At 38.3% G+C, this 10,239-nt stretch overlaps 1 pseudogene; it reads left to right on the top strand.

Moving 5' to 3' along the window:
* The first annotated feature begins 8,778 nt into the window (after positions 1-8,778).
* On the top strand, positions 8,779-8,902 carry LOC142870226 (uncharacterized; annotated as a pseudogene).
* Positions 8,903-10,239: the final 1,337 nt, after the last annotated feature.

Below are 10,239 nucleotides of genomic sequence, written 5' to 3'. Positions count from 1 at the left end.
CACACCTGTAATCCTAGCACTCTGGGAGGCCGAGGTGGGCGGATTGCTCGAGGTCAGGAGTTTGAAACCAGCCTGAGCAAGAGCGAGACCCCATCTCTACTATAAATAGAAAGAAATTAATTGGCCAACTAATATATATAGAAAAAATTAGCCGGGCATGGTGGCGCATGCCTGTAGTCCCAGCCACTTGGGAGGCTGAGGCAGGATTGCTTGAGCCCAGGAGTTTGAGGTTGCTGTGAGCTAGGCTGACGCCACGGCACTCACTCTAGCCTGGGCAACAAAGCAAGACTCTATCTCAAAAAAAAAAAAAAAAGAAACTCCAGGGCTGGGCCTCAGCTGTGTGTTTTACAAACCTCCCCGACCCAAGTGTCCAGGACCCCTAGCCCACAACAGAAGCCACATGCATCGCACACCTGCTGTGGGTAGGGACTTCTAAGTAGTTTGGGGGTGGCCTGGTACAGTGGCTTGGTGCAGGTCTGGTTTCCCCATTAACTGAGAATCGAGGCAGGGGGACATGTGGATAAAGAGCGGCCTGTGCTGAGAGATCCCAGAGGAAAGATTAGGAAAGGCTTTCCATGGTGGTCTGTGGTTGTTCCCTGTGAAGAAGGGACGCTGTCACCATTATGAGGTCCACTGACTCATTTTTTGCCCGCTGGCCTGAGTGTTTAGTGCCTTAAGTCTACATTTCAGGCTCTGTGGAAGCTTCCTGAGCCTTTCCAGTTCCTAGGAAAGCCCGAGCCGCCAGGGATTCTGGAGGGAAGAGGGCTCCCTGCCTGCAGCTCTGCTGCACAGAAAGCGGCAGGCAGCGGGTGCGGGACAAGGTGGGAGCTGTCCCAGCAGGGACAGAGCTGCTGCTAAGTGCCAGGGTCACAAGCGCCCCCTTCTGAGTCTCCCTCCTCAGTGGTGGGAATGAGGCCAGGGTAGGGACAGGGTGCCAGTCTCCCTTGACCTGGCCATGGATCTAGAGGGGCATCATTTCTCTTCACAGCGAAAGGTTGGCTCAGCTTCCTTGTAATCATTCAGCGCTGTGTCCAGGTTACAGATGGGGACACCTTGCCCAGGTGGACGTTCACACCTTAGATGGTGTGATCAGCTGATAACAATGATAACAATAAAGAGCTTGTAATAAAAGGGAACTGGTTGTGATCCAGGCTCCAAACAGCGCAGAAAGCAGAAAGGGCAGCGTGCAAATAAACTGACACTCTAGGAAATGCTGAGGGGACTGAAGTCTGTCTAGGTTTTGATAGAGAGAAGGTCGGGAAGGTGGGGAGGTACTTAATTTTTAATAATGTGAGGGACCCTACCCTTAGCATTTCTTTTTTTTTTTTTTCTGGCTTGGCTGCAAATATTCAATGCAGAAAATTCAAAGGATACAAAAATGTATATTTTAGAAAGCAAATCTTCCCAGAATCCCACACAGACCTGAATCAGAGATGGCCAGTTAACAACAGGGCGTGTATTCTTTCTTTCTTTTTTCTTTCCTCCCTGCCTCCCTTCCTCCCTTCCTCTCTTTCTCTCTTTCTCTTTCTCTCTCTCTCTCTCTCTTTCTCTTTCTTTCTCTCTCTCTCTCTCTTTCTCTCTCTCTTTCTCTTTCTTTCTCTCTCTCTCTCTCTCTCTCTCTCTCTCTCTCTCTCTCTCTCTCTTTCTTTCGCTCACTATGTTGCCTGGGCTAGAGTGCCATGTTGACAGCAACCTCAAACTCCTGGGCTCGAGCAATCCTCCTGCTTCAGCCTCCTGAGTAGCTGGGACTACAGGCATGCGCCACCATGCCCAGCTAATTTTTTTCTGTATATTTTTAGTTGGCCAAGTAATATCTTTCTATTTTCAGTAGAGACAGGGTCTCGCTCTTGCTCAGGCTGGTTTCAAACTCCTGACTTTGAGTAATCCTCCCTCCTCGGCCTCCCAGAATGCTATGATTACAGGCGTGAGCCACCACGCCTGGCCTTGGGGTGTGTATTCTTTCAAAAAATTTTTCCAGACTATTCTAACACTTTCATATTATTTTACAAATATAGGATTATATTATTACATATATTTTTATAACTGTTCTGAAACTTATGCTCTCTTAATAATACTCTTGGATGTGAAAGACATCCAAATTAGTTCACATAATTTTTAAAATTCAGTTTAAAAGGTTTTCCATAGTAGGGATATAACATAAATAATTTAACCAATATCCTATTGATGGGTTCTTGGGTCATTTCCAATTTTTTACTTATATAAATATTGCTGCAATTAATAAAACTTTATACATGTACCTTTGCACACGTGTGCAAGTATATCTATAGGGTAAATTTCTTAAAGTGGAATTGTTTGATCGAGCAATAACCTGTGAAATATTGATGGGACTTGTGAAATTATCTTCCAAAAAGGTTGTACTATTAATAGTTTACACTCCTGCCTATAGCATAAGACTACTTTCTTCTTCACATTCTTTCAGACATTCAGGATTAATATTTTTCTCTATTATATTTGTTTATTACATGTAGAAACATGCTAATTTTCATATGACTCACCACCTTGAATTGTTTAGTTTTTTTCCTAATTCTAAAAGTATGACTGGGTGTGGTGGCACACACCTGTAGTCCCAGCTATTCAGGAGGCTGGAGTGGGAGGATTGCTTGAACCAAGAAGTTTGAGGCTATGCTGTGTTATGATTATGCTTGTGAATAGCCACTGCACTCTAGCCTGGGCAACATGCTGAGACCCTGCCTCTAATTTAAAGGAAAATATGCAAAATAGGTGTTTGAATCTTGCCTTATTTCCTTCAGTGCTAAATGAGTCACTCTGCTCATCTGGCTGTGCTTGTGCCCAAATGAACCACGTAGAACACTGGCAGTTATCCACCTTTTACATTTTTCCTAATTGGAAAGGAGAAACTTAGCATCTTCTTGCTTTAAAATTAAAATTTAAAATCTGTGGTAACTAATGCAAAAGAATATGTTTAGTATTTACTAACTTTTTTTTTTTTTTTTTGGAAACAGAGTCATGCTCTGTTGATGGGCTCTGTGGTGTCAGCCTAACTCACAGCAACCTCAAATTCCTGGGCTCAAGTGATCCTCCTGCCTCAGCCTCCTAAGTAGCTGGGACTACAGGCATGCAGCACCACAATTGGCTAATTTTTCTGTTTTTTTTGTAGAGATGTGGTCTCTTGCTCAGTTTGGTCTCAAACTCCTGAGTTCAAGCAATCCTGCCATCTTGGCCTCTCAGAGTTCTAGGATGACAGGCATGAGCCAACTTACCCAGCGCTTTTTTTTCTTTTTTTAAAAAAACATTTATCTTTCTCTGAGAATGGCTGGTTCATGTTTTTGCTTATTTTTCTATTGGATTGTTCACTGTTATCTTCTTTTTTCTTTTTCTCTTTTTTATGAGACGAGGTCTCACTCTATTGCCCAGGCTGGAGTGCAGTGGCATGATCATAGCAACCTGTAACTCTAAACTCCAGTGATCCTCCTGCCTCAACCTCCCAGAGTGCTGGGATTATAGGTGGGAGCCACTATTCCTGGCCCTTCTTGAGTTATAGGAGTTCTTTGTATATTATATTAGTGATGCTGTTAGCCTTTTACCTATCACAAGTGTTGTAAATATTTTCCCCCCAATTTAACAGATGCCTTTTAATTTTGTCTGGTAGCATTTGCCTTAGTGAAGTTTAATCAAATGTCTTTCCTTTTTGGTATCTGTGTTCTTTTAAATAACATTCTTAGGAAAATTAAGCACTTCATTTTTTATTTTTAAATTTTTTAGAATTTTAATTATGGAAAACACATAACATACAATTTACCAACTTAACCATTTTTTAATGTACAATTCTGTGGTGTTAAGTATATTCACATTGTTGTATAACCAATCTCCAGAACTTCTCCATCTTGCAAAACTGAAACTTAGTATTCAATTAAACAACTCCCCATTCTTTCCTCCCCACAGTCCCTGGCAACCAACCTTCTACTTTCTGTCTCTATGAATCAGAAAACTCTGGGTACCTCATATATGTGGAATTATAGGGTATTTGTCTTTTTGTGATTGGCTTAATGTCCTCAAGGTTCATCCATGTTGTAGCATGGGTCAGAATTTCCTTACTTTTTAAAACTGAATAATATTTCATTGTATGTATGTACCACATTCTGTTTATCCATTTATTGGTTGAAGGACATTAGAATTCCTTTCATTTCTTGGCTATTGTGAATAATGCTACTATGAACATAGGTGTACAAATAGCTCTTTAAGACTCTGCTTTTACTCCATGCAATGGCCAGATCATAGCTCACTGCAGCTCCAACTCCTGGGCTCAATCTATCCTCCTGCCTCAACCTCCCCAGTAGCTGAGACTACTGCTGTGCTCCACCACACCTGGCTAATAGGCTAATTATTTTTAAAAGTTTTTTGTAGAGATAAGGTCTTGTTATGTTGCCCAGACTGGTCTCAAACTCCTGGCCTCAAGCCATCCTCCTGCCTCAGCCTGTCAAAGTGCCGGGGGATTACAGGCCTGAGCCCGTATTTTTAATTTTCTGAAGAACCGCCATACTGTTTTCCACAGAGCTCGTACCATTTTCCATTCCACCAACAGTGCACAAGGATTTCAATTTCTCCACATCCTGAACTAGCACTTGTTATTTTCTGGTTTTTTTTTTTTCCATAGTAGACATCCTAAAGAGTGTGAGTCATCCTCATTGTGTATATATATATTTTTTTAGTTAAATAGACTTTATTTTTTAGAGTAGGTTTAGGTTCACAGAAACACTGAGCAAAAATTTTAGAGTTTCCATATACCCTCTAATCCCCACACATGCTCAGCCTCTCCCACCATCAACATCCTGCACAAAGCGGTACGTTTGTTACGGCTGATGAACCGACATTGACACATCATTATCACCCAGAGTCTATAGATTATATTAGGGTTCACTCTAGTGTTGTATCTTCTATCAGTTTTGACAAATGTATGATGACATGTATCCACACTGATACTGTGGTATCATACAGAGTAGTTTCACTGCCCTAAAAGTCCTCTGTTCTGCCTGTTCATCTGTTCCTTCCCCCAACCCCTGGCAACCACTGATCTTTTTACTGTCTCAGTCATGTTGCCTTTTCCAGGATATCTTATAATTGGAATTGTACAGTATGTAGCCTTTTCAGGTTGGCTTCTTTTATTTAGTAATAGATATTTAAGTTTTTTTTTTTTTTTTTTTTTTTTTTGAGACAGAGTCTCATTCTGTTGCCTGGGCTAGAGTGCTGTGATGTCGGCCTAGCTCACAGCAACCTCAAACTCCTGGGCTCAAGCGATCCTTCTGCCTCAGCCTCCTGAGTAGCTGGGACTTCAGGCATGTGTCACCATGCCGGCTAGTTTTTTCTATATATATTGGTTGGCCAATTAATTTCTTTCTATTTATAGTAGATGCGGGGTCTCGCTCTTGCTCAGGTTGGTTTCAAACTCCTGAACTCAAACGATCCGCCCACCTCGGCCTCCCAGAGAACTAGGATTACAGGCGTGAGCCACCGTGCCCGGCCTGATATTTAAGTTTTCTCACCATGTCTTTTTTATGGTTTGATAGCTCACTTCTTTTTAGTGCTGAATGATGTTCCCTTGTCTGGATGTAGCACAGTTTATTTACCCATTTACCTACTGAAGGACATCTTGGTTACTTCTAAGTTTAAAAGCTGCTCTAAACATCCTTCTGCAGGTTTCTGCGTGGGCATAAGTTCTCAAATCATTTAAGTAAATTCCAAGGCATGCAATTGCTGGATCTTCTAGTAAGAATATGTTTAGTTTTATAAAAAAAATTTCTAAATTGTCTTCCAAAGTGGCTGTACCAGTTGGTGTTCCCACCAGCAATGAGTTCCTGTTGCTCCATATCCTTGTGGTTTTGATTTGCATTTATTTGAGCACTTTTTCTTAACAATGTCTCCTCCCTGACAACTGTTCATGTTTCCATTTCTTTAAGAGAAGAAAATAACAAATATTTATTCAGACATTCTTCAAAATGAATTTTTGTCATTTTATTTTTGGCAAAGTAGAAATTTCTTTATTTTCTTGTGATCTAAAAGGCATATCCATTTTAAAAAATTTCAGGAATAAAAAGTATATAGAAAATAAAAATCTCCACCATCCAGACAACCACTATGAACTAAAAATCTTCGCAGAAATTTCAGCATATGTACACATTTAGAAAAATACTTTCATACTGTACACACTGTTTTATGTACTACATGCTTTATTTTACTCTTGATTATCTTTCATTTACCACTACAATATCAGCTTCTGGAGGGCAGTGATTTCTTTTCTCTTTTGGTTACTACAGTATCCCCGTGCCTAGAGGAGAGGCTGATATATGTAGGCACTCAATTAATATCCATTAAATAAATTAATAAATAAATCCCACTCTCATCCCATAACAAAATGTCTTGGAATTTCTTTCTTCTGTGCCCATTAATGTAGGTTTTCATCATCATCTATTTTATTGACTGTGTATATTTCTATGTATTTATTGAGCTAGTGCTTTACTGATTGGCCATGTAGGTGGTTTCTAATTTGTCATTATTATAAACAATACTGTGATGAATATGCTCTTACACATGTTTGTGCACCTTTGGGATTATCTCCTTAGATTCAGTTCAAAAAGAGAAATTCCTTTGTCAAATAGAACACACATTTAGAAAATGATTGCAATTTATTCTCCTGTTCAGGTACGAGAGTACTCATTTTCATTTTCTACAACCTAGTTATAATAGAAGGGATAAATTTTTTTAATTTTTTTAGTCTAATAGGTAAACAAAAGTGTTCTGCTGGGTTTTAATTTGGATTTGGTTATTAGCAAGTTACATATTTTTTTTTGTTTATTGTTCATTTGTGTATCTTCTTTCCTGAATTACCTGTTTGTGCTTTTTGCATTTGTGGTAGGTTGCTTAATACTTTCTTATTGATTTAAAGTAGCTGTTAAAGATATTAATTAACCTTCTCTATGTCATGAATGTTGCATATATTTCTAGTGTGTTGTTTCTTTTCAAATTATATTCATGGTATCTTTTGCTAAATAGAAATTTTATTTAAAAATGTTTTTTAAATTGAAGGATAACATACATAAAGTGCATCACCAATTTTAAGTGCTTAATGAGTCTTCTTTTAAAAAAGATGTGTATTTCCACCTCTTGGACTATGCCAGAAAGAAAAAAAAAAAAAAAGATGTGTATAGGGCGGGGTGTGGTGGTTCACGCCCATAATCCTAGCACTCTGGGAGGCTGAGGCCGGAGGATTGCTTGAGCTCAGGAGTTTGAGAGCAGCCTGAGCAAAAGCAAGACCCTTGTCTCTACTAAAAATAGAAATTAGCCAAACAACTAAAAATATAAAAATTAGCCAGGCATGGTGGCACATGCCTGTAGTCCCAGCTACCTGGGAGGCTGAGGCAGGAGGATCACTTGAGCCCAGGAGTTTGAGGTTGCTGTGAGCGAGGCTGATGCCACAGCACTCTAGCCCAGGCAAGAGAGTGAGAGTCTGTCTCAAAAAAAAAATAATAATAATAATGTGTATACTTGAGGTTTACAGCATGATGTTTGGAATACATACAGATAGTAAAATGATTATCATAGAGAAACAAATTAAAATGTCTATCATATCACAGTTACTTTTTTGTGACAAGAGCAGCTAAAATCTATTTATTTAATAAAAATCCCTAATACAGTACAGTTTTATTAACTGTAGTCCTCATGTTGTACATGAGATCTCTAGACTTGTTCCCCCTATATATCTGCTACTTTGTATCCTTTGACCTAATCTCTCCATTTCTTCCCTCCCCACCACTCTTTCAACCACTACCCAAATCAGGTTTTCAAGGTAACCTCTTCATGTCAACAATCCTCTCAAGGTAAATAACTCTGATAAGTAAGTTTTAACTCTTTTCTTTTTAGAGACAGAGTCTTGCTCTATCTCCCAGGCTGGAGTGCAGTGGTGTCATCATAGCTCACCAGCCTCAATTCCCGGGACTCAAGCAATCCTCCTGCCTCAGCCACCTGAGTATTCTACTTTTTGTAGAGATGGAGTCTCCCTATGTTGCCCAGGCTTGTCTTGAACTCTTAGCCTCAAGCAATCCTTCTGCCTCAGCCTCCCAAAGCGCTGGGATTACAGGCATGAGCCACTGCACCCAGCTGTTTTAACTTGATGTAACAGTAGCTTTCTTATCCTCCATAGTATTTATTTTTGTCATGTTTAAGAATGCCGTGTTTAGGAAAGCATTCCCCAACTCATAGTTGTGTAAATATTCACTGCATTTTATTCTGTTACTTTCATTATTTCTTTTGTTATGTAGAAATCTTTAATCCAGCTAAAATTTATTCTAATGTAAACTATAAAATAGGGATCAAATTCCCCTTTCTCCTCTGTCCCCTAAGGACTACCACCCAACATCATTAATTGTCTAACACCATTTATGTAATAACTATGCAACACTATCTCCATGATTTGAAATATATGCTCTTCTTGTACTCTGCTCTTTTTGTTTACTTTTCTATTTATTGCTATACCATTATCTCCTCATTTTAAATATAGCTTTAGGTTTTAATATCGGCTGAAGTAAATATTGCATCTTCACTCTCTTTCAGACATTACTATTGGTTATTATTATCTATTTATTCTCCCAGAATATCTTTATATTCATTATAATTTTAATTGGAATTACACTGAATGCATGTATTGATCTGGAAAATGTTGATATCTTTACATGATATGTTTTTCCATTTGTTCAAAAATTTCTTTCCGTTCCTCAATAACATCTCAAAGTTTTCATCATATGTATCAATTCTCAGCCTTTTGGCTAAGATCAAGTGTAGTATCTGTTCTTATCAGTTTAATATCTGACAAAAATTTAAAAAAAGAATGTTAAAAAATTTTTTAAAGTTGTCAGCATACAGATCCCACACATTTTTATTTTTTTAACCTATGTTTTTATATTTTTTGTTACCACTTCATTAACATTTTTGGTTATTTTTCTAATTAATTATTGTTGGTATATAGGAAATATGTATATTTTATTATATATACATATAACATGTTATTATACAAATGTATCTAGTCATTTTACTAAACTCTCTCATTAGTTTGCAGTTTATCTTTTTTAGGCAGATAACATCTGAAAATAACATTTATTTCAACCATATTTATACCATTACTTTTATTACACTATTAAGAACTTTCAGAACAATGTTTAATGTTTTGCTCTTACAACTTGTCTTTAATGAGAACGCCTCTAGTTCAGTGTTCATAACCTACCCCCACAAGCTCCACAGATTCAAATTTATTATATCTGAGGTGGGGTTAAGGCAACTGTGTTCTTTTAGTTACACAGATAATTTTGAAACATGTTCTCTTCCAATATACCATTGAGGATCCCACTCTAGTGTTTCTACATTAAATATTATTCAATATGATACACATTATTTTTCACATTAAGGAAGTATTACTCTATTCTAAATTTATTAAGAGTTAATAATTTAAAAGAGTTGAGTTTAATAAAATGTTTCTTAGCATCTCAATGATCCTTCCTGTTATATAAAATATTTAAACATCACCTGTTTGAAGGCACCAGACAACTACAAAAGCATTTAGGACATGAGAGGTGAGGTTTCTAGACAAGGAAGAAAATTCATTAGGGTAACCTTGACATGCTATGCCATTTTCCTTGAGACATCTATAAATATTTAAGCCACAAATTTAAGGGCCATAAATCAAGAAGTTGAGCAAGAAGCAGTAACTAAGATACTGAGAAGCTAATCAGAGCTTTTGGCAGACTCATGGGGCTAGGGAGAAAAATATCAGAGTTTGGGGCCCACTGTGGAGGAGGTGCCCTGTGAAACACTCCAGGCTTTCCCCTGGCACCGGTGATGGTTAATTTTATGTGTCAATTTGGCTAGGCCATGGTACCCAGCTATTTGGTCAAACGTTTAGATGTTTCTGTGAAGTTATTTTTATTTATTTTTATTTATTTTTATTTTTTTTTAAGAAATGACTATGAAATTCCAGTGAAGTTATTTTTTTTTTTTTTTTTTTTTTTGAGACAGAGTCTCGCTTTGTTGCCCAGGCTAGAGTGAGTGCCGTGGCGTCAGCCTAGCTCACAGCAACCTCAAACTCCTGGGCTCAAGCGATCCTTCTGTCTCAGCCTCCCGAGTAGCTGGGACTACAGGCATGCGCCACCATGCCCGGCTAATTTTTTCTATATATATCAGTTGGCCAATTAGTTTCTTTCTATTTATAGTAGA

The sequence above is a fragment of the Microcebus murinus genome, chromosome 3 (assembly GCF_040939455.1).
Source record: "Microcebus murinus isolate Inina chromosome 3, M.murinus_Inina_mat1.0, whole genome shotgun sequence".
NCBI lineage: Eukaryota > Metazoa > Chordata > Mammalia > Primates > Cheirogaleidae > Microcebus > Microcebus murinus.
This window is presented reverse-complemented; position numbering and strand designations above follow the sequence as displayed.